Source organism: Lutra lutra, chromosome 3 (assembly GCF_902655055.1).
Source record: "Lutra lutra chromosome 3, mLutLut1.2, whole genome shotgun sequence".
Taxonomy (NCBI): Eukaryota; Metazoa; Chordata; class Mammalia; order Carnivora; family Mustelidae; genus Lutra; species Lutra lutra.
In genome coordinates, this window is record NC_062280.1 from 36,025,235 (window position 1) to 36,049,927 (window position 24,693).

General features: G+C 42.4%; 1 protein-coding gene and 1 long non-coding RNA gene across 4 annotated transcripts in view; one reads left to right on the top strand and one right to left on the bottom strand.

The window, feature by feature from the left end:
- Positions 1-261: 261 nt before the first annotated feature.
- LOC125095147 (uncharacterized) lies at positions 262-23,947 on the top strand. 2 transcript variants are annotated; one of them, XR_007125808.1, is made up of 5 exons: positions 262-500; positions 1,146-1,243; positions 8,075-8,228; positions 9,521-9,659; positions 22,943-23,947. It is a non-coding gene; the product is annotated as an uncharacterized LOC125095147 (long non-coding RNA). The 2 variants fall into 2 exon arrangements; XR_007125807.1 differs by lacking the exons at positions 1,146-1,243; positions 22,943-23,947 and having other exon boundaries at positions 9,521-9,744.
- Positions 14,470-24,693, bottom strand: part of IRS1 (insulin receptor substrate 1) — a 59,003-nt gene continuing 48,779 nt past the window's right edge. For both annotated transcript variants that reach the window (XR_007125804.1, XM_047721154.1), the window contains one exon: positions 14,470-15,492. The gene's annotated coding sequence lies outside the window, so the exon portion shown is untranslated. The remainder of the gene's footprint in view (positions 15,493-24,693) is intronic.

A 24,693-nucleotide genomic window follows, 5' to 3' on the forward strand; every position in this document is an offset into this window, starting at 1 on the left:
CTATCTGAGAGATCAGGAAATCAGCTCACCTAGGCAACCTCTGCTACGTCACACTATTATGATCACATCGACATCATCAGGATTTATAACACTTACATTCCGTCCCATAACAACACATCGGTATGGATCTAAATGGAGTCATGGTGACTGCCAGGCCTTTTGCTGCGCTTTTGACTCTGGTTGCCAGCTCTCCGCCAACAGGTCGTAGGCTCAGAAGAGAGAAGGCCTTTGTCCCTGTCCTGTGAGGACCACAGCGTACAGCTCCAGTGCCAGGAAGACTGAGAGGAATGCAGCCGGTTTGGAGGCTGGGAATCTGGGTTTGGAGCCACAGGGGGGGCTTGGCCCAAGGCACCGAGTTCATGAGCCTGTGAAGGCTGCAGTGCCCAGCAGCAGGAAGAGGGCAAAGTAGAGCAAGTAAGAAGGACTCGGATACAAACACAGCTGATGTGTCCCTGAAAACTCAAGGATAATCGGGTCAGAGATTTCGCAGGGAACGGAACGTAAGTTCTACAGAGGAGATGGGGACACTGAATCCTGAAAATCTGGGTTTCAGTGGCAACGTGGTCACATGTGACCCTCAGGCCAGATAGGCCTGGGAACATTTAGACTACATCGAATTTCAGATGTGACTCAGGAGGAAAATACATTTTTGTGTGTGTGTGTGGATAAATAGTGAGGTTTGCTTAAACAGAAATGTGAGATAATAGCTGTTTATTTGAAGCTCTTACCCTAATAGATACAGATGTGTGCTTTTGTCTTTAAATAATAATCAGAGTTAGGACTGGAGACAAGAAGAAAATACTCCCTATTACAACTGCTAGCTTTCTCTGTATTGAATTTAAAATCGTCTTGTTGTTGCCTTTCTGCTCTCAACCACGATGCGTGCGTGCGTGCGAGCACACGTAGCCCTCTGGGTTTTGACTTCAACATGCCTGGGTTTTCACATCCCACTTCCAACTGTCCAAATCCCCCCTTCCCCCGCCCTCCCCTGAGCCGTCAGGGGCACAGGTCCAGAAAAACAAAATCACCTTGTCACAAGGCTTTCCTGTTCCCTCTTCCAGAGGCCACTTCTTCCTCCTTTGAATTCCCATGATCTTTTATCTGTGCCTCTCATGGAGCTTATCTCTTTCTGGCTTGTATTATAGTTGTTTACGTGTATTAGACATCATGGTCAAGAGGAAAGAGCTTCTGGCTGTAGAGTCAGACCTGTCTGAGGACAGATCCCAGGTCCATCCCTCACTAGGTGGGTGGCCTTGGGAAAATACCAACTTTTGGAAGCCTCCTTTTGGGGGTGGGGTGGGAGTGGGGGGCGGTGTGCAAAACATAAAAATAATATTCTCTCTCAGAATTGTTTTGAAGATTGGAGATAGCATACGCAAAGCACAACGCTTGGTAAAATACCAAGAGAAGTCAAACGCTATTATTATTATCGTTATTTGTGACGTTATTTTGGTTAATTCTTACATCCCCTACTAAAGTATTTATTTATCCGTTTATACAACAGATATTTATCGAAGTCAAAGTCTGTGTCAGGCACTGGGAGCCGGCGTGGAGCAAAAGACAGAGGGTTTGCGGGATAAAGGCAGAAGTAAACAAGCAAACTAAGAAATACAGAGATAATTTGAGATGACAATTGCACTGTGAAGAAACTCGAAATATCCCGCGGAGGGCAAGAGAGGCAGGGGAGGGAGCAAAGGCCAGTTCTGGGAAGGGAGTTTGGACAGAGCGGTCTCCTGGTGGATGAGAGGGAAGCACCTACGAGAAGTTCTGAAGCCAGGGCATTTCAGAGGAGGGGGCAAGGCTGCGAAGGGTCTGGGTGGGGAATGAGCTGACAGCAGAATGAGTGAAGGAGAGTATGATAGGGATCAGACAGGAGAGACAGGCAAGGACCTGTCCCTCAGAGTCCTGCTGGCCCTGGTCAAGAGCACGGATTTGATTCTCTGTGTGAGTGGGAACCTCCCCGAAAGACACAGTGCACTGGTTTGTATTCAGTGTTTTATCTGCCATTGTGTTTGCCTCCTGGAGAGCTGTTAGCCAGCAGCTGGGCCCACAGATTTTTGAGAAAGTAGAGAGGAAAGGAAGGGAGGAAGCCAGGAAGAGAGAGAGAGAGAGAAAGGGAGAGCCCTAGGTGGGGGTGGGGGTGGGGGGAGAGAAGATCCTGGTAGACACCCACACAGATGAATCTGATGGTTTTCCCCCTTGTTGGGGTTCAAGGACAGACTGAGGCTGGCCTTGGTGGGTGGAGAAAAACCTCCATCCTCCTGTGAACATTTGGTGTCACACTGGTCTCTTTCCTGGGGTGGTCCCAGATGGCGGTGGGGGCTGGGGACCTGGGAGGTCTTCGAGAAGAACAGTGTCCTGGCTGCCTCTGGCTTTCAGGTCACAGATAACAACTGTCAGATGGTCTCACTGTGAAGCAATAAGCTTCCCCAAAACAAAGAGGTGGGCCAAGCTCCAGAAAAGCTGCAGTCTGGACAAAACACACAAGCCTGGAAAAAATTAAAAGTTCATGAGCGACTGAACAAAGCACCTCGGGGAAATGCAAGGGGTTAAACGTAAGCAAGCACACGATGTTCCCGAGCCCCAGAAAGCAAGGCAGAAAAACAATCGCACATCCTTGATGAGGGGGGAAAGGAAAGCAGGAGAGAGACAAGTCAGTGTTCCCCTGTAAGAACTAAAAATAATGCCATGTGAGGTTGGCCCAGCCCTAAAATGGAGGGAAAGAGAAATGAAAGGCAGGAGAAGGGATGAAACAGAATGAGAAGACATTGTCCAGAGACAGGGCCTGCACAGGCCCCCCCCCCCCCCGGCTCTTTTGTCTTGGGCAGAAGGCTCTCTCCACAACATGGGATGCCTGAATGTCCCCTAGTGGGGCTCCCTGGACACCCTCCTCTCTAAGAGCTCTGTGGCAGGGAGAACCTATTTTATCAATGCAGCAGAAACAACAGCTTCCTCTTCAGTATTTTTTCTTCGTTTGATCTTATATATGGAAAGAGTTGGACTCAAGCCCAGCCAACCCTGGGGCCCGATGGTGCAGGGGACATTTGCTAATAGACAAACATCCCCAAAATGGTGCTTCAGTGAGACCGGAACAGCTGTATTGAGATGAGCAGGGAGTGTGAGAGGGTGAGACCCGGGGACCCTACAGGAATCCAATGGAAAGGTGATAGTGCCTGGATGGGTGGCGAATGTCCCTTCCTGGCTCCTATCTTGAGGAGAGTAACGCAGTAGCTGGAATGAAAGGGAGGGCTGGCTGGCATGTTTGTTGTTCTTTTTTTTTTTTTTTTTTTTAAAGATTTTTTATTTATTTGTCAGAGAGAGAGGGAGAGAGAGCAAGCACAGACAGACAGAATGGCAGGCAGAGGCAGAGGGAGAAGCAGGCTCCCCGCCAAGCAAGGAGCCCGATGTGGGACTCGATCCCAGGACGCTGGGATCATGACCTGAGCCGAAGGCAGCCGCTTAACCAACTGAGCCACCCAGGCGTCCCATGTTTGTTGTTCTTAATGCCCAGTTTCCTCATGGGTGCCAGTCTTGCCGTCAAAAAGCTGCACGAGTGCATTTCTGAGAAGCCACACAGAGATCACAAAATTCCACCTGAGGCTTTGTCATCAACTTTCCCTGGAGCACGGGACCTTTTTTTTTTTTTTTTTTTTTTTTTTTTTTGCCAGAAATACAGAATAAAGACCAGGCAAGGTAGGCTTCTTGTGTCTAAGGCTTTTTAAACATTACATATATAAAACGATATACCAACGATAGACTAGGGTATGGCGGGAGTCTCTTTCATGAGTACCAAACCTTTTCAGAGTAAATAACATCATCCCCACGTTATATATGGTAGAACGCAGGTCCGAGAAGCTACGCAATTTTCCCGTGGTCTCTTAGTAAACAGGATTTCCTGGTTGGCCTAGAACTGTCTAATTCCAACACTTTCCAACCCTTTCCTAGAATAAAAACTTATCTCTCCATGACCACGAAAGGAAAAATTAAATGGTGCATTTCAACTGCGTGGTCATCTTTGTTGAAAATCTTTGAGCACTGGTGAAGTTTTCACTGGGGACGCAACATTTGTATGGAGCATACACAGTGGGCCTCATCTTCTTACTTGGAGTACTAGGATGTGGTTTCCTCTTTTGAGTTTGTAATTTCCAGAGAGAAATGCTTTTTTTCAGTTTTTGGCTGACGGTTTCTTTGTGTCCTGAAGATCAGCTCCTTTGCTGGGGCACGGAAGAATAAAAATAGATTTCCCGTTAGTAGCAACAAGTAGGAGTTGTTTGTCTGCCAGAAGGAAATTCTTTTATTCTTTTCCTGCTTCTGTTCTTTTTGTGCTAACAATTAAGCAAGGTTCATCACTGAGTGAGCCAGAGCCAACCTCACGGATGGGTGGTGTAGGTGGTCCCCTCCCAAAATGACCTCAGGGATGTGAAGACAAGGGCGTTGAATCCAGGAGAGACTTGAGAGCACCAGCCAGGCAAGAGCCACTGACTCCCCAAAAACAAAAGAGAGAAAAAGTTTAGCTTTGATGGATTTACCCAGAATTGGAATGATTCCGAAAATCTAGAAATTGAGGTTATTGTTAATTTAGCAAACATGCAAGTATTATGTCATCATCGAAGTAAAGTTTTATTTTAATTACGTGTAGAAGAAAGGGATCGCCTCATCATAATCCTTCCCAAGGCTCAGTGCCTATAAAGTATTTAATCTGCTTAACTAAACTAAATACCCCTTATTAAACCCCACATGGGTACCTAAAATCCCACCATTAGCAATTACTTTCTGTTTGCCAAAGTGTTCTCTTCCTTCTGGGTATGTTTTCTTTTTTGAGCCAAATACCCTGGGAGCTAATACATTCATTTTATATACCTCTGGAAAAAATAGTTTATCAGATGTGTTTTCTCCACTCCAGAAAGACCCTGGGCCCCACAAAAATATTTGGTGAAGGGGATACCCCACTTCAACCAATGTGTAGAATCGAGGAGAGAAAACTCTAGAGACAAACTTTGCTGACGGGGGATTTTTGCCCTAGGCCAGTCCCTAATTCTATACCATTCGCCAGGGCATTATAAATATTGTAAAATTCTGTGATTCCAAGAAACTATCTCTCTGCTCTGAATCTTTGTTGAATCCTCTAGAAATCACAGTCCTTTCTTCCCAGGGGGGGAAAAAGGACCACTGCCAACCCTGTGAAAAACATCACATCAGATTTTTGTGTTGACAAGTTTCTGATCCCCAGGTTACAATTAAGTAACCCTCATATTTTATAAACAAAGAAGTGGAGGGCCGTACAGAAGCGCTTTGCACACAGTCACACCGGTAGTGGCAAGGCAAAGACAAGAAGTATAGTCACACAGCCATTAAAAGAACCCCCTCCCCGCCCCCGCCATCAGATTCCCATCTGTCAAACATCTCAGCAAACAGGAATATTAGGGATACTCTATTCAGGGAGAAGTTTGTTTAGCTCAGCCAAACTCATTTTATTTTTCAACAGATGAAGTAAACCAGATTCAGAAGTCTCCACTTTTGTTCACATATGGGGCATGGGTGCCTGCTAACTGAGATAGTTGGTGTGCGGTGGGGAAGAGAGAGGGATGTAAAATTAAATGAACAATTCAAATTTAAACCAGAAATATGCCACTAATAAAAAAAAAATAAGTTGGCTGTTTTAGACGCCTAACATTTCCTTCCTGAATTGGGGGGGGCGGGGCTGTGTGTGTGTGCACATGCACACGTGTGTGGGGTGGTGTGCGTATGTGTGTGCATTTGGCTGCCATCTTCTGTGACAAGCAAATTAGAAGCTGCATTTAACCTGGTGAGGAAAATCACTTAATTTAAAATGGAGTTTTTAAAGAGACATCCAAGGTAACACTTTCATCCTGACTTAACCGGAAACCCTCAAAAGCACTAGAGAAAGTTAGACTTGGGGGTAGGGGACTCAGGAAGGGAGTACAGTTTGTGTCTGGAGTATTGAACTGTAAAATCAAGAACTTTCCACATGGCACTTTCTGACAACCTAGGGTCATAATGTAAATGTAAATGTAAATGTAAACCAGGATTTCAAAGAACATGGATTTTTGTTGTTATTTTCCATGTCTTTCCATTACTAAACTTTAAAAACAAAGCTCTGGGCTTCACTGGAATGGAGTGGGGCTTCCAGATCTGTACTTACTCACTGAGTGACCTTAGACAAGTTCTTCTTCAGGCCTTTGATTTTTATTTTTTCACTCTCCAAAATAGTGTTTTATATAATATCTACAAAGCTTTGGGACGAAAGGTTATGCAGGAACATGAGCTGATCCATGACCAGACATAGGCATGTAGCAAAATGCTCAGTAAAGCTGAGTTCGGTAGTAGGGAGGGTTCCAGGAGAAGTTGTGAACTCACGGGACCCTAGTTTCTTGACCTGAGTATAAGAAGCTGCACCAGATGACAGATAAAGGACTCCATCCAGCAATTACCCACTGTGATTCTAGGATGTTTTCTGGTCTCTTTCAAAGTCATGATTTCTCAAATCCATGCATCAGCTTCACACACTGGGTCCCTGGAAGAACCCCCCCAAAACTCACCAGCAGAGGAGGGCATTGAGGAATCCATTTAGTCAATCTGCTATAAATTCAATTTTAAAATAAAGTTATAGTCAGTGAGGGTGGCACTAAAATACAATTTCCTTATGTGTAAAACAAGTGGTCCAAATCTGAGATTGTTTGCAGTGCAACTCCAAGGAGACAAGAACTGTGTCATTATGAGGGTATCTCTCACACACAGTATACAATAGTTACTCAATAATATTGTGGGTGTGATGGATGAATAAAATATTGATACTCTATAATCACCAAAAAAATAACCAAGGAATTGCCTTCCTAGCTAATGACTCAATTTATGACAATGGCTCTTCTTTTTCTTTTTTAATCCAGTAATCCTGAAACCTCTTATCTTTGTCTTATAATTTACCAGGTATTATCTTCCTGACTGGAATTCATGCCCTTGGCTCTGATTTCCAGTTTAGGCACAACAGTTGATGACAAGTTAGAAAAGGAGACTGGAAAAGGATGCCTGTTTGTTGTCTCTCTGATTGGTTGAGGATACCACAAACTACTTTGAACTCCTTTTGGAATTTCTTGAGGAAACCCAAACCTCCTTTAATTGGTTTCTTCACCCCTCCCCCCACCTTTTGGCTATTAACCGAGAAGTACAAAAAACAAAACAAAAAAAAGTATTATCCTAAATGTACTCTAATTCAACTCTGCTTGCCTAACTATGAAAGTATTTCAGTGTTTGTAAATGAAATTTAAAGAAGTCCTTTGGGTACCTCAGTGAGCAATTGTACAGGGATTAATAAATAAGCTCTGCTAAATCTGATCATAAATTCTGTCCAACAGCAATATAATGGTGGCTGCAGAACTTCATAAGACTCTTTCAGCACATTGGGGAGAATTTCAGAATCCCAGGGCACAAACTTTTCCTCATCCCAAATATCTCTCTTGAAAAACATCAGTTCATAGGGATCAGCAAACATTTCCTATAAAGGCCAGATATTATTTTATTTCGTGGGGGGCAGGGCATTTGGTCTTGGTTCCAATTGCTGTGATAGTGTTATAGGCAATACATAAAAGAATGAGCAAGACTGTGTTCCAATAAAACATTATTTACAAAAACAAGCAGCTGGCTGGATTTGGTTTATAGGCTACAATTGTCTGACCCATGACTGACTGATCATGGCATAGTGTGATGTATGAACATATAGACATGTGGGGAATTCACTGAGATTCCCACCCAACTCCCTTTGTGTTTTTTAAATATTTTGTTTTGTTTTGCATTATTAAAGCAAGACATGATAATTGGAAAAACTTATGGAAAAATAGAAAAGCTAAAATTAAAATAATTTATAATGCCATCAGACATACCACTTCTTAATATTTTGGGATATTTCATTTCATTTAGGATTTTGTTCTGTAGAGTCAGGATAATGTTGTATAATACTGTAAGTGCAAGTTTCCCTAATTCCTTTGTTTTTCTGCTGTGTCCTACCTAAATTTAGGCCAATTTTCCTAACTTCTACTTTATAAATTGCTTTTTCCAGATGCAATGAGGATCTCCTGCAATATCATTTCTTTTCTCACATCTAGAAGCACTTAATACTTAAGCACATGATGCTTAAGATTTGGAGCAGTACACATACAGAAGAGAGCAGAAATGATAATGCCTAGTGAACACCAACAACACATTCTTCTAAGGTCAGGGTATAAAATAACCCCAGGGAGATGTGTGTTCTGGGGAAACAACTGATTACTAAAACGGTCTCATGAAGTCTTTGCTAAAATCTATTTGGTATCAGCTTTTCAGGAAATTCTGTCTAATTCATGTATAGTCCAAACTTTGAGAAGTCCTGTGGATTGGTGGGGTTCAGGACATGCTACCCCAAAATAAGACACCTTAGAATATTAAATATTTTAAGCTGAAGAAAGTGAAGAGAACAGCAGAAGCAGGATGATCGTTCTGACCTTCTCCCCTGGAGCAGGTCATGACACACTTATGTGAGTGGTGCCTGCCCCGCACCCACAGGGACAGAGCCTACTTCTCTCCGAAGACAAAGAGGTGTCTGAGAAGAATGAGAATAAGCTGGCTTTGTTGTTTCCCTGTTTACTACCATAGCCTCAGACTCCTTAACCTTTTGCCTTCCTCCACAATTGCCCACTTTTTAATCAAACCAGGCCTAAAAACATCCTCCTCTAGTTGTTTCTTTGGGTCTTCATTTCCTGAGGAAAGAGGCCATGTTATGCAGAACTTACACTGAATACATTTGGATGCTCTCCCCCTGTCAGTCTGTCTTTGCCAGTTTAATTTTCAGGGACCTCAAAAGTGAAGGGAAACTGTTTCCTCCCCTGCAGGGTCTAAGAGAGGGAATTCCTGGACTGGAGGTCCCATCATTCTTTTACTTCAGGTGAGGTCTCACTCTTTAGTTGAAATTCATGTTTCCACCTGCTCATGTTTTCTCCTCTGGCCAATCTTGGTCATCTATCTGATCATCCATATTTCTAACAGAGAATTTAAGAAGCTCTGATTCACTTCTGTTTACAGAGTTAATATGTAAAACCGAACTCCTAAAACCCCAGGAGTTTGGATTTTATGTGGCTTTCATATTTCACCTGTTGCCCTAGCTCATTCTTCAAATAAAGCTGAGTATTTCTGTTCTGTTGCTGAAAAGGGGGATATTTATGGAGAAAAACAATAGGGAATCAGAAGATTTTTGACCCAAATAAACTAAGCTAGACATAAAGGTAAAGGATGGAAACAAACCTAATAAGGCCCTGCTACTTTGTAGGGTGAAAGTTGTAAGTTGGACAGAGCTTCAGTTTTGGGCTCCCATGAGATCATACTTGCTCAGCAAATTCATGACACAAGGCAGCTGCATACGTAGTGATGTCTACATATGATTTCAACAGAAGTTAGAGTGATGTTTACTGTGTGATACCACTGGGGGAGAAAAATTAGTTGTGGTCATTGCTTTTGTTTTTTTCTTTTAAAGTAAATGGACACAGTTAATATACATGAAGATGAAAGAATGACTTCGAGCATTTATTCAATCATGTTCTGGGCTACCTATGAACAACAAAGATATTTACAACACTGAGCAGAGGGAAGACCCTTCCAGCCTCATGTGCCAAGTAAGAAAACTCAGGCTTCTTACTCTCAGTGGAGTATCATGCTGATTAAGAAAATGAAATTAAAAAATTAATTTCCAATCTCTTTCCACAACATTCAATAATTTGAGTTTGCTCTAACAATGTGAGACATACCTATCATCTGTTTATCATCCTTGTTTGAGCAAGAGAACTCAGTTTGGGAGAAGGTGGGGGAGTGGGCTGTTTCTCTATTGGCAAGGTGGTTTATTATTTCCAAAAACCATCGGTGTCCTATCCCTTCTAGTGGTGAAACAAGGAGTCCAAAAGGTTCCACTGGCACAGAAACTGGGGTTTCCCAATTCGCCCACCATGAGCCACCTAGTTAAGCACACATTCCTAGAGAGCTTCAGGGAATCAGCATTTCTAAGTGTCTCTAATAATCCAACAAGTTTGGGCAGCCCTTCTCCACAGTGGTTTTCAGCTCTGACCCTGTACTAGTCTCCCGGAGAGTATAAAAAGCAGCGGTCCGTAGCCGCGACCAATGCCCAGACCCCACCCCAAAGTAAATCAGCACCTTGGACTTGGCCCCACCATTGAAGTTTTTGAAAGCCACCCGGGTGATGGTAATGCGTCTCAGTCACCATGCCCAGGACCCCTCGATGCTGATCTGCATTTGAATAACCTCTTGGGGGATCCATGTGCACACTGAAGGTTTCCACAAGGCTGTTTAAAGGGCCTATCAACAGAACATCTACCTTGCCATCTGGAGGAGGATGGAGTTTTGCTCCCTACTCCCTCTTCCCATTTACTTCCACCAACAAAAGCAGCTTAAAATCTTTCCAGAGGTCTAGTTCTTTATCCTCTTGGCCACTGAAAGCCAACCAAAGAGGGATAGTGTCAGGCATACCTCTCTGTTCCAAAATCATTTATTAATTAAAGTATGTTAAATAGTGGACACCACTCTTACCCAAAGGCCCCAGCAACTTTTCATTGGCAAGTTTCTGTTTCATATCCCACAACCAAAAACATTAAGGATCACTAACATTCACATCTATGAATTCATTTAGACAATTTTCTTTAATTAACGATGAAGACACTACAGTTCTAAGTACCAGACAGAATCAGGGAGGAAAAAAAAAACAAAAAACCAAAACTGAAAATAAGCATAACACTATAAAGAAAACTCAGAAAAGTGAAACACTTCTAAATAAAATTATATACCTGGCCTGGTACCCATGACATATATACATAATACATGTTATACACGTATATACAATAAATGTTTTGGTAGCAACACAGACCATGCATTGGTCCTTTTGTACACAGATGAAGTAGCACCATCAGCAGCACCACCATCTGAAGATGATAAACCAAACTGCACATACAGTAAACGAAAAAATATATATGTATTTAATTTGGCCCACCCTGCAGCCAAGAGGTGTAAGGAAAGAACTCGGTAAGAAAAATTGTTCTGGGAACTACATTCTGAAGCCAACGGCAAAGTTCTAAGATCAACAAACAAAACAAACAAAAACAAAAATAAAACAGCACTAAAAATGCTTATACAAATACAGACAAGTGTTTTTTTTTTTTTTTTTTCCTGTTTGCTGAATTTGTCCTATCACGTGGCATGTTGGTTAACACTGGGGAAGTTAACAGAAGCAAAGGGAGATTTAAATGTCGGGTGAATGGCAAGGATCTAGAACACCAGAGCTCTTGGTGTACATATCACAAATGCCAAGTCATCAACAAATGATGAAAGGAAGACAACTCTCCAGCTAAGCCATGTTTTCTAATCTTATTAGCTAATTATAAGCTAGATTCCTTAAGAATAGGGTCAAACCCCTTCACTATCTTTCTGCCTCCTCTCAGCATCCAACTGGATGTTCTGGTTACAAGCTGTGGGAAACCCAACATTGCATCCGACCCACACATTCTCTACCCGTGCCTAGGAGACGATTGGACAGAGCTATGGTGGGACCTCCAAGATCTTATCTGGCTTGACTTTGGAGATGATCAAAGGTACCTGTGTCTACCCCTTGAAGTTCTACTGACAAGAAGGGTATTTTGCTCTCCAGAGGTAAGCTCACAAGACAGGTCTTTCTCTTAGTATTGGCAAGGCCGTATTTCCTCACATCCCAAGAAGTGCATGCTTCTTCCCCTAAAGTTTCTTAGCAGTCTTTATGAATGCAGCATTACCTCCAACTAACACACACGATGTCTTAGGAACACCAACTCCCCTGTCAATTCATTGCAAAGCGATTTCATGTTTGGCTTCCATCCATCCTCCTTTGTGTGCCTTCCAAAGGGGGGTCCTGTCTCTCTCCAGTCAAGGTCTTACTTCCTACAGGGTCTCTGGTTTCAGGGCCTCTCTGCATGATGGATTGACACCGAGCTCCAGCCAAAGCACTCAGAGCACTTCACATCTCTCCCATTTCCCATAGCTCTGCTGTCACTGGACGATTAGCTCCCCTCCCATTTTTTTTTTTTTAATATTTTATTTATTTATTTGACAGACAGAGATCACAAGTAGGCAGAGAGGAAGGCAGAGAGAGAGGAGGAAGCAGGCTCCCCGCTGAGCAGAGAGCCTGATGTGGGACTCGATCCCAGGACCCTGGGATCATGACCTGAGCCGAAGGCAGAGGCTTTAACCCACTGAGCCACCCAGGCGCCTCATAGCTCCCCTCCCATTTTTAAACCACCTGCAGTAAATAAAAGTTTTTAACTACCTAGCATATTGCATTCAGGATGCAAGATTAATCAAAACAGGGCTTCAGTATTGTATTATACTGTTCATTACAGTATAGTAAAATTGTTTCTTAATCCTTTAAATGTCTCAGATTTAAAAGATAGGAGACAACAGGGGGAAATAAAGGGTAAAAAACCTCTACTTTTGGCTCAATGATTTTTAGTCAACCCATTTTTGCCGTCAACCTAGATTAATGGAGTCCCTGACCTTTGAAAGTCAGCAAGAAATAGCCACAAACGTAACATCAGTACTGAATTGTCATTATTGACTCAGGGGGTTGATCATTAATGGATTCTCTTCACTTCTAGCTGGTTCTAGGACTTTTTTTTTTTCCTGCCCAGAATGAAGATATCATCAAAGTCATAAACTATATTTGTTCTTTCCACAAAGGAGAATTTTAAAACTCTGCCTAGGTCTCTAAGAAAGAACACTATAAAAGATTGGTCTCATGAGGAAAAAGCCACTAACTTATAGGTTAACCAGAGGCCACGAGAAGCCCCATTAATGTAATTCCTTGGCTGGCCTACAAACACTTGGAAATGGATAAAAGCCAGCTTTCAATAGGAACTGAACACATGGATTTTAGCAGCTGATGTCGCTCAAGGTCAAGCCCTCTATAAGCAGAGCATGAGTTTTTGCCTTAAATACCGGCCACTTCCAGTTTTAAATTGGTGCAGTCTGACACCACCACCAAACCCAGCTCAGGGACTACTAGAAGCAGCTTATTAAAATAGGATTTCTACCTTTATGCTATTGGACTCAACAAAACATCAGAGAAATTAACCAAGAGATGGCTTTTCCAGTTTGTTGATTTCTGTTCTCACCCAAAACATGTTGGTACTCCACAAAGCAGAGGTATCTCGGTAATACATATTCAAAGTATAGTTTCCTTGAGAAATAATAACCAGCTTCACAGGAAAACGGTCGGGGCTGACCTTGTTCACTGATGTCTCTTTAACTACTTATGTCCTCAATGGAAGAAAGCAGGACAGCTTGCTATCTTCCTACACTAGGCAGGAGTAGGAGTCAGAATACTTGAAAAAATTTAAGTTGGTTTGACCAAGAAAGTCTTTTTTATAAAAGTGTAAAAAAAAAAAAAAAGAAAGAAAGAAATTCATAGCGGATTTTTAAAATCGGTAGTGTTCTCTCCTCATAGGAAATGATGTAATTCAGCAAATGCAAGTTCCTTGAAAACAATGGATTCTTAGGACTACAGACCTATTCATCTTAGAAACTGATGAGCATGCAAATGGTCAGAATCTGCAACAATGAACTTCGTACAACAGTCTGTGAGGTACATGCCATCCCGTTGAATTAACAGTAACACAGGCCTCAGCAGCGTGAGGAGTTCCATTTATCTCCACTCCCTGTTGAGTAGAGTAGGGATTCCTCCCCACCCCCCACCACCAACTGGCTGGACGAGGGGCAGCAACCACCGGAGTGGTCCCCAACCCTGGCCCCTTCCTTGTAGACCCTCCCCAACCCAGGGAGCTCAACCCATCAGAGAAATGAAATGTTGCTCCCCTCCACAGCAGGGCTGGAAATTCTGATGCAGAGTTTACACAGACTCTGAGGGAGCCCGACCTTGGCATTAATTCACTTAACCTTTAGGAAGTTTCCTGGCAAAAAAGATGAAAAACACCGTGGGCAGTATCTTGAAGTACATCCACGGCCTTCTCTTTTTCACAAGGAAAAATTCCAAACAAGAAGAGGATTAACATCTTCCCTGCTAGCTAGATGTTTCAGGAGCCGGTCATTATGCTTTGACATGCTCTCTGTGCACTGGGTTTTATTAACTAATCGTTAATAGGCCAGGACCCACCAGAGCAAATGGAACCAGTTATATTCAGTTCAATCATGTAACTAACACGGGATGGTCTCAGGAAACAAGAAATAAGGGTCTTGTGGGAAGTGACAGGTAGTCATGATAAAAACCATTTTTCTGGAATTTTAACTCCTGGTTGGAAATCAAAGACAAGCACTCACTTGTCTTAACCACCTTTCTCGAGACAATGCCAGAAAAAAAATATCCTAACGTGTGCATGGGGGAAAAAAAAAAAAAGGTAGCAGGAAGCTTACAGAAGTGGGGGGAAGGGGAGAAGAAAAGATCAACAGTCTCTAGTTTATTATGAATAGAAAGAAATTTCCAGAATTTACAAACACCCACATTGTTCATTCCAAAGAGAGCTCTTGATTTAAAGGGATCACCCAAGTCTCCTCCTCCTTACAGTATATACAATGGAAGACTTTGACTTCCTTTGCTTGTAATTTTGCTTCCATTCAATGGCCAATTTTAAGCTGACACTTGAAAACACCCAGTAGAATATATCCTTCTTCAGTTTAATTAACATGGCCTACTGCCTTACAGGAAAAAATACAAAATGAAGATCAATTCTTGTAAGGATCTCAGCTCAACATCAGGGCTATATTACAAGAGATAGTATCCACAAATAGAACTATACAACTGAGAACCATCTAATGGCACTATGATTCTTATTATATTATTTTTCTGAATTACAATCTTAAAACAAGGATCGTATCCTAGTCTACTCTCATTAGCCTTGTTTTAAAGTATTTGCTCCACTCTTTACAACAGAACATAGTATACCTCAGTTCCACATCCAAAAAAAAGATGTGCTGTAAGAAAAGTTACATTTTAATTAAAAAAATTACACATAGAAATCAAAACCTATGTTAAATATTTAATACTCTCTCCACCCAACGCGAACAGTTTTGGATGAAATAATTTACAGCGATGCTTTGTCATACACAGTTTCAGCAGCAGATGAAATGGATCTTGTAAATGCAAGGAGAGTAAACCCATTCTCTCGTGGCATGGTGGTGGGCACATCAGCTCACGTGGCCAGCTATGTCCTTAAGGTTGACGATGAAGTTTATGCAGACTCATGGTTCTGGTGTCACAGTGCTTTTTTGCTTGGCACAATATAGTACGTGCAGTTCAGTCAAGGAACTCCTGAGGATTTTAGAAAGTAAACAAACTGAAATGGATGCATCGTACCATCTACTGAGGAAGATGTGAGGTCCTGGTTGTGAATCGTGAAATATTCAGAGTCTGGGTACCCATGAGGAAAGGGAGGATTTGCTGAGGTTGTTCAGGTCTTCATTCTGGAAAGGAAAACGGAAAGGATTCGTCACCACGGGCGTACCACAAAGTGCACCATTCTATCAGTTTTTATGGGTTTTTCTTTAACAAGGAGGCAGGATCAGATAGGCAGATGTCACAGGCACAAACAGTACTGTGTACTTAAATAAAATCAACAAAGTGTACTTTTTTCCTCCCTTTCAAAATGCAAGAGTCTAAAGCAAATACAAACTCAAAATAGTCAATATTAAATCAGTCAACAGATCGATGGGATTTGGAGGTTTCAGAGTTGAGTAACACAAAAACACAAAATACTTTGATGTTCTGAGGATCCAAACAAAAATGTGAATTAGAGTTGTTGCGTCAAAGTACTATAAAACATGGTGAGGAGGTTACGGTCAGGCTGTGCTTCTTCTTCTTTTGGTTCAAAGTCAACTGCAGATTTTGGAATTTGAAGTTGCAGGGCCTAACATCACAATATCTGAAGTCAGTTTTTAACATGACATTGCTTGACATGAGGATTTCAGATGCAGGAGACCCAGTGAAACAGATGTAGTTAATCATTAAATTAAGAAAAAAAAAAAAAGGATTCTGATTTAGATCTAATAGAAATGCTATTCCGGCAGAAGCACATCACTTCTATGCAATTCCAGAAGGCAGACCTCACAGGGCATTACCCAGGCCTTTCCAGAGAGGAGACACCTTATTCAACCTCATAAGCCCTCTTTTGATCTCCAGGATTAACATTAGATAGACCTTCTGAAGCCCACATTTATGTATTTCAAAGTTATCTACACATACCAATGCTTATAGAATGGTGCAGACTAGATAGTAAATATTGTCAAATAGGTAACAGGTTGCATTAAATGTTATGGGGGATATAAAGCTGGATATAAAGGCCCTGTTTTCTAGAAAATCTAGGAAGGAAGGTAAGCTCTGTTCATAAATAGAAAGAATACAAAAGAAAAAGGGGGTAAATCCCATGGTAGATGCACAGAAAAGATATTCTACCTGCATGGAGGGACGGAAAGATGCTTCTAGATGGGAGTAGAAAGGAAGTACCTCACTGACACGTCTGGCTTGGACCAGGAGAAAAGTGATAGTTTGGGAATGTGGAAATGGGATCGTATCTTTGCTGCTTCAGGGCTGCATCCCCAGAGCCTAGCACCGGGGCTGACACACAGTAAGGACTCACTAAATAAGAGTGGAACGAACCAAAGGGACAAAGCACAAGTCCTGCTGAGACACGAGATAAAACAAGGCCTGGGGAAGGGTATGGCCATAGGCAGGCCAAGTGGAGAAGGATGGATTGTGTTAGATCCCAAGGTATGTGAAAAGGGATCGAAGGAGGTAAATCTGAAAAATGTGGTGGGATCGATGGCGAAGAACCTCGAATGCAAGGCTAAGGTATCACCGTCTAAGTCTAGGGACACCAGGACATGTTTCAGGATCCGTCCAGATGCAGTAGTACTAATCCACGTCAGCTCCAAGGAAAGGAACAGATTCTACAATCCATACAATGTATATGTTGATCAGCATGACTGTTTTTCTCTCTCTTCCCTTGAAGGAGAGTATGGCTGGCACCAGTTAGCGTTCACCATTTGGCTTCCAGGTAAGCTGAAATTTACCAAACGTGGACTCTAGTTTTATGAGATTCCTGTCGACGGTTTTTAAATATTAACTCCACCCCTAAGGGACAGGTAAACAGCCTCTTTTTCTATAGACAAATAAAGACTTCCCATAGAGACACCAGTGTAAAAACAAAAAAGGACTCCAGGCTTATCCCTCCGATTTCCAGCGAAACAGGACTGACTTTGTGTAGTTCCTACAAGTGAAAGGAAAACCCATCCCTTCAAAAACCCTGGAGACCCATCTCCAGATCTCTTACTACTTTCAAGTTTTTCCTGAACTCACACCGCAATCTATCAGAATGTTCCTACAAGAATATGTAGACAGAGCTTCACACAGCTTCATAGCTCTGGGCCCAAGATGAAGTGGGAAGTACATACTTTATTAAAGGGCTTGAGACAAACAAACAAACTGCTCATTTATAGAAAATGGGGGGGGGGGGGGCGAACGAAGGGCACACGGTATGCTTTTCATTTTATACCTGGCTCTTATCCAGAATGGCAGGATAAGGAGCTCAGCACAGGAACAAACTGTATTCAGTTTTGTCCCCACACGTGCCAACGTGCATGGATGCAGAGGGGCAGAGACTGGGGGCCTCCCTGGGGAGGAAAAACCCTTGGGCTTCGCCAGATACTGATATCTATTGCTTTGGGCCACTCTGAACCTACCCCTCCCTATCATTTCCCACAAGTGCGTATGTTCCAAGAGCAGTAAATAAAAGGGTCTATTAATGGCACCATAAACCTTCCCTCCAAAGTCTCAGCATACTATTTCTCAAAGCCCTTTACTGTACATCCTGATCAGCACGTGTCTCAGCCACTCATATTACCCACCGGTGTCATCACCTTGGGGATCTCTGAAAAAGGGAGCAAGTGGGAAAGAGGGAAGTTATGCAGAGGCGGGGGGAGGGGATGGGCACAGAGGCAATCAACAGGCCTCAGAGGCCGAGGAAAAACTTCAAGTGAAAGTCTGAAGTTCACATCTGTTTTTCTTTGTTCAAGGGGTGTGTGTGTGTGTGTCTGTGTGTGTGTGTGTGTGTACATCAGAAAACGTAGCTCCTGAGTAAATGATATGGATTTTTAACAGACACCCCTGAGTGAGAATTGTCCTTCCTTGCAGCCTTTTTGGGGTCTGCACACTTACTTCAAGCATGCAGCCATCGTTGGAGGCATTTTTGGAATGCTTTCTCAAGTTCCCATTTCTTTTTTTCTTTTTTCTTTTTTTTTGCGACAGCCTTCTCAGCCTTGGGCATATTCCTTTGAATGCTCTCTACAGCAGCCAGTCTCGGCCCTTTGAGGGCACATTTGATCTGTGGAAATGGCCAAAGAGCTCTGAGAGCCAAATGTGGTGAATAAAGGGGCCGATTAAGCTGGGTAATGATTCCCAGTGACATACTATCTGAAGCCAAAGAACCCTAAAACTAAAGTTCCCAAAACATAGCTGCTCACAACGGCTCTGGTGAGTTTTGTTGGAAATGAACTCTGAGGACTTTACAGACAGACTTTAGTGTAATGTTCATGGGGCTAAAGTTCATTTGCCTTTATCCCCACGTCTACACAACAGCGGTTAAGAAGGCCACAACCGCACTTGAAGAAAGGCCCACATGCATATCATACATTTTGGGGATATGTTTTTCAAAAACCAATACCCATACTAGCCTCCCACAGTCATTCAACTTAAGAAACATCTGTTAAAAAAAAAAGAAAAAAGAAAAGAAAAGAAACATCTGTTGAGTGACAACTAAAAAGGCAGTAATAAGGACTATCCCAAGCACTGAAAAGGAAGACTTGGGTAGAGGTACCTTTGATTCCCTTTTTATTTACAACCCAGACTGACTCACCAACCACACGAGGCAAATATTGCAACCATGTTTTACAAATGCAAAAATTCATCTGTAACACCCACGAAGTGGAAACAAAAAAGTGAAACATTTCCTTCAAGAAGAGCTAGGCAAGTATCAAATGGTGATGTTCCTGTGATCCATCCTCTCGGGTTACCTCACTGGGGAATAACTTCTGAACCCAGAAAGACGACGCACCTGTCATGAGACTTAGTAGCAGGAAATTACATTTTGACAAAATTTCATCACATCAGCATCTCCTGTCCCCTTCCCTGTGTCTTCTTGTAACACAAAACCCACCTAATCCTGTTGCCGGTAATGAAAAATGTAATTTTTAAAGCATTATCAAATAAGTCAACACTTGAGCAATGCTACTTGAGACCTATGGATTACTGCATTATTGCATCCGGTAGGAATTTACATCTTCCGGACTTGACCCACTTAAACTATGCCTACGAGAGCTGAAAAACAGATAAGGCTTCTGCCCTCCTCCAAACTCAGCCTACCGATGAGGCTTCACTGTAAAGCACCTGAAAACAGCAAAAGGTTATGATATGTGTATAATGAAGGATCCCCACCCTTTCAACAATGAAATTTTGGTCCAGCCCATTGACTAAAAGTTTTATCTTGTATTCAAATGCCTCGAAACCTCCTGCCAATTTGAGTCAAAGGCAACACAGTTATAAATATCTGGTTAAAGCATTACTAGCAGTTTCTACTTCCACTAAGAAAGCAGGACTAAAATATTCTTCAGTTGCTTGGCTACCGTCATATAGCAAAATGTAGCCACAAAGCAACTCTTCCTCACCCAACTATGCTTGAGAAAAGGTGACTATTATAATGACATTTCTTCAGTGGAGATCATTGTTTGAAATCTTATATTGCAGATTCAACTAGAAAAATCTGTATAAATGAATTCTTCCACTTAAATGTGTCAAAACGGCACATTTCTCTTTCACTTAAAATAAACAGCTTAAAAAAAAAATTCTTCACTTTAATCTAGAAAATGTATACACCACAGGAAAATGTAAAGAAGGAATAAACATTTCTCAAATTCTTGCCAGCCAGGGAAAGCCACGATTCAACTGTGGTTCTAAAGCCGCCCTTTGCTTAAAGGACTTGAACTTTTAGAATTCGCATTCAAGGTCAAAAATGTTTCAATAGGACAGGAAAATAATGTTTCCATCATATTTAGATCTTCCCCTTTCTTAAAAAATCTGTGATGAGAAGATATCTGAAATGTCAACCAACTTTTAAACCTTCCTGGTATTCTATTCCTTTCTCCTCCTCCCAATTCATTGTATATGGGGAGGAGTATGGCAGTTTGATGTAGAAAAAGCCTCTGGCTTCCTGGTTTTAATGTCCAAAAGCTCAAGTCCTTAAGGGAATGGCACAGGCAAAGTATTCAGAACAGGAGGGGAGGATTCCTCTGAGAAGAGAAAACAGTTCCCTTCACCTGGGAATAAAGAGAGAAATAGCACGGTATATGGCTCCTTACCCAGTAGGATTCTGAATATGGCGCCTGTGACCTTTCTCTGTATCTTGTCTTCCCAAACCTGTTGATTTCTTACTCGACACAATTATGTTCAACTGCACAGCACTACTGTGACCGCAATTCGTTTCTTCAGCCACCTCACTGATGCGGATGTCATAATTCATCCTACCACTCATTTAGAGAAGATCAAGCCTTCTAGAATGCTTACATATTAATAAGGCACCTTATAAAACACTGCAAAGTATTCTGTTTTTAAGCATACCTGATTCTGGTTAATAGGCCAATAAATTTTTTTAAAAATCAGTATTAACTAAATTCATAGTTCTGGGAGTGTATACGCACCCTGCATTTTAACACTTACACTACTCAATCTCTGATGGGTAAAGAAGACCACTGACCCATTGGATGGGCTGTGAAATGCTTATTAAAGAAATCTCCTGGCTTAGAATTTGGTTCTACCACCAGGGGTTGGATGGTAGCATTTAGGGAGGATCTCAGTCTTGTTAGCTATGGGAATCACCTAAGTAAAAAAGCTAACCAAGTTAACCAAAGCTAACACTAAGCTTCACTTAGTGACACAGGGAGAATTACTCTGCTCTTTACAAGATATACCTGGGAAATGTCAGGGCAAGAGGAGACTTGGGCAAAGGACAGACCTAAGTGGGGAGGGAGAGAGAGTAAAGAAGGAAGGAAGGGAGGGAGGGAGGAAGGAAGGAAGGAAGGAAAGAAAAGAAGGGGGGAGGGAAAGAAAAAGAAAAAGAGAAAAGAAAAATCAAGGCAGGATTGAACTGGAGAACTTTTTAAAGGTTTCCTCTATCTATTTGTCAGAGAGAGAGAGAGCCGAGCGAGAGAGAGAGCACAAGCAGGGGGAATAGCAGGCAGAGGGAGAAGCAGTCTCCCCACTGAGCAGGAGCCCAGTGTGGGACTCGATACCAGGACCCTGGAATCATGACTTGAATTGAAAGCATATGCTCACAGACTGAGCCACCCAGCAGTCCCAGGATTGAACTAATGAATTAAAGTTAGAGGTAAGACCACAAGATGCTTGCTACTCTATTTAACAAGCTAAACCAACATCTTTTCCAAGAGGCCAGATCAGAGCTGGCAAGACCCAGTTTCATGGTCTTAAAAGGCAAAGGGTAAGTGACCAGTCAGGCCAGTGCTTTCATGGAGCTGCTTAAAGAGCACTTTTGCCTGGTGTGAGTCACATGGGCGAGAGCTGGTGCAGATAACAAGGTTGCTGGCCGGGACTTCCAGCGGCTGCCAGGGAGGAACATTCAGGGAGAGCTGCCAACATGTGAGAGGCCACCTCGCTCCAGTTCACCCTGTGTCCCAGTGAAAGTCCTTCTGGCAGAGCTGGTAGCTTCGGGAGCCCACCAGCAAAGGAAGACACATGTATTATGAAAAGAAGAGAAGAGAGGGGCTGACCAGGGAGCTGCCCGTCCAGCCTGCACCCCCCGCTGTGAATCGCGCCAGCACCGCGGACCTCTCCTGCCCTCAGCAACAAAGGACAGGAGCTGGGGCAGGAAACTCGTCCAGAGGGTTAGAGATTTATGGAGAAGACAGATGAAAACAACAACAACAACTTATGGTTGGCAACAGTTAAAAATATTCTGCCGGGGCGCCCGGCTGGCTCAGCCGGTGGGGCGTGTGACTCTCGACCTTGGGGTCCTAAGTCGGAGCCCCATGTTGGGTGTGGAGAATACTCAAACATAAAAGCTTAAAAAAACAAAACAAAAAACAGTATTCTGTCAATAATGTATTAAGAAAATATGAAAAAGCATTCCGAAATCTTTTAAGCTGAAGAATATTCACTTTAGTTATTTCCTTTTCTTTTTATTAATAGAGAGTGTGCAAAAGATAAGGCCAGTGGGGCCAACACCATTAAGAGCCCTCCCCCTATCCCCTTTGCAACGGAACTCAAAATGTCTGCAGTCTCTCTTCTACTGAATTAGAATGCATCCCCACATACATGACAGTCAGAGGAACTCAGAGAAACAATCCCTCCCCATCACAAGTCAGACCACATAATGTGGAACAGGAAGCTTTAATTTTAATCGAGCTCAACCAAAATAAACCTGTTGCTTGAAAACATGAAAGTAATATGCCCTCTTCCCTACTTGAGAAAGCAAGTCATGAAAGTCAGTCTTTATTCTCGTTTCATGGGACCTATTTTTGCCCCATATTCTCTCTCCTAGGAATTAAATTCCAATTCTGAGGTTTATAGTTGATATTGTAATTTCACATCAGCTTATTGTTTTGTTTTTTTTTTTTTAATGTTCAGAAATACAAGGTATAGGTTTTATTGGTCTGGCTTTGATACAAACCAGTAGACTTAAATTAAAATCACAACTTCGTTTACAATGTGGCATAGAGATAGTAAAAAAGTGTTGCGATACCGTTTCTGTAATTAGACAAAAGGGAATCAAGCGGGCTCAGGTCGGTCGTACTGCCTTTAATTTTTCTGCTCAACACTAAATAGATTTTGCATTCTTTGCTGTCTCCCCAGAGTCCTATCAGAAATTGCTTCAAGAAAGCAAGTGCCTGATTTTACATTTGAGTAATTGTCTGACTACCGAATTGTTTCTTATCAACCATCAGCAGCTTTTCCGTAGGAGCCTAAGAAGCAGAGCACAGACCCCCCCCCCCCCCCCCCCCCCCCGCCCGGTCTGCAGCCGGCTGAGGTAAGGATCATTAACACCACTGACATCACTTTTGGCAGCCAGAGAAAAGGGAAAACCTGTGTTTAATCTACTTCCTACTCACCACAAGTTTCAGCTGGAGTCCCCGATACTATGGGTTGTGGTTGAATTTATGGAAGAACTTGGTAATGCAAGAAAAATGTACTGCACTGAACAAGCATCTTTAAAAGGAACCATGAGGTACCTCAGATGTGTGGCCCTGATCTTCTGGAGGTATTCTGGTCATTAAACGGGCCTCACGGAGGCCAGGGCCATTCCCAACTGTTCCCAGAAAGGTCAAGCTCAATAGAAGACTTTCCCTACTGCACACATCTAGTTAACACCTCCTGGAGGCCATCAGCATAAATCACAAAGAGAAAAGTTTTATCTTTTGTCTTCCTTCTTGCCTTGAGAACACTAAGGGGAGGTTCGTGGGGGAAGAATTTAATCTAGATTCTTCAAAGTAAACTGAGCTGTTGCTATTTCTGGGGTCTAAAGGATGAATGAAAACTGTCTGAAACCAATCGAAACTGGTCATCAATATAGAAGTATAGGGCAGCATATTTTAATTGTATTCATGCACTATTATGACTTTTTCTACCTTAAGAATTCCTGTTAAAGAAGTGCAAGTCATAAAGATTTCTGGGCTATGAAAGCAAGTGTTAAAAGTCAATGTGAAGGAGGATACTCGAAACTACCCCATCCATACTAGGCTACAGAAGGCCACAGGTGGGACCTCCATGTAACTGGGTTATGTTTATGAGAAGCCGTAACATGGCTTGCAATAAAGTAATGCAATCTTGAGTTACCACTCCCTGAGTGAGGAGTATCCTGTGTGGGATTCTGAATCCTAAAATGTAATTTAGGGAATTTAATCCAAAAAAGTTTACTTTGAGAATGAGGATGGTCCTGCCACAAGGCGGTTATGCTTTTCAAAGCCTGATCAATTTTGACTCAAAACTTATTCCCCAATTAAAATTTAAAAGGAGATTAAGACAATTTACATCTCTGTTCATTCTTCTCTCTGTGATTTTGGGCAGGTTACTAACTCTCTTCCATCTCAACGTTTTCATCTGTAACATGGGGATCACAGAACCCATTTCATAGGGTTCTCCCTTGAGATTAAATGAGTTGACACATGGGAAATCTCATTGCTGTGCCTCACACACAATGAGCCCTCCAACATTAGCTCTTATTTTAAGAATTCTTATTAATAACCAGATACCCTGGGTTTCCAATTTCCTCCGGATACCCGAAAACACACATTAACCAAAAATATGCTGGTGGAAGAAGCAAGCAAGAATGAATGAATCCATTGGCCAGATGCCAACCAAGGGCTGAGGCCAAAGGCAGGATCAGGATGTGTTTCGGGAAGGGAGACAACATTAGCTGAGAGAGGAGGTGGTCTGGGGGTGGGGGGAGTGCCACAACAAAGAGAAAAGGTAAAAGTAGTAGAGGTGAGGCTAAAAATAAGACCCTGGGATAGGATTTTAGACAAAGACCCATCTACCTACACAGGGAACAGCAGGGGTTAAATATTAGGACAGATAGCATTAGCATATCTTTGAGTGGATCTTAA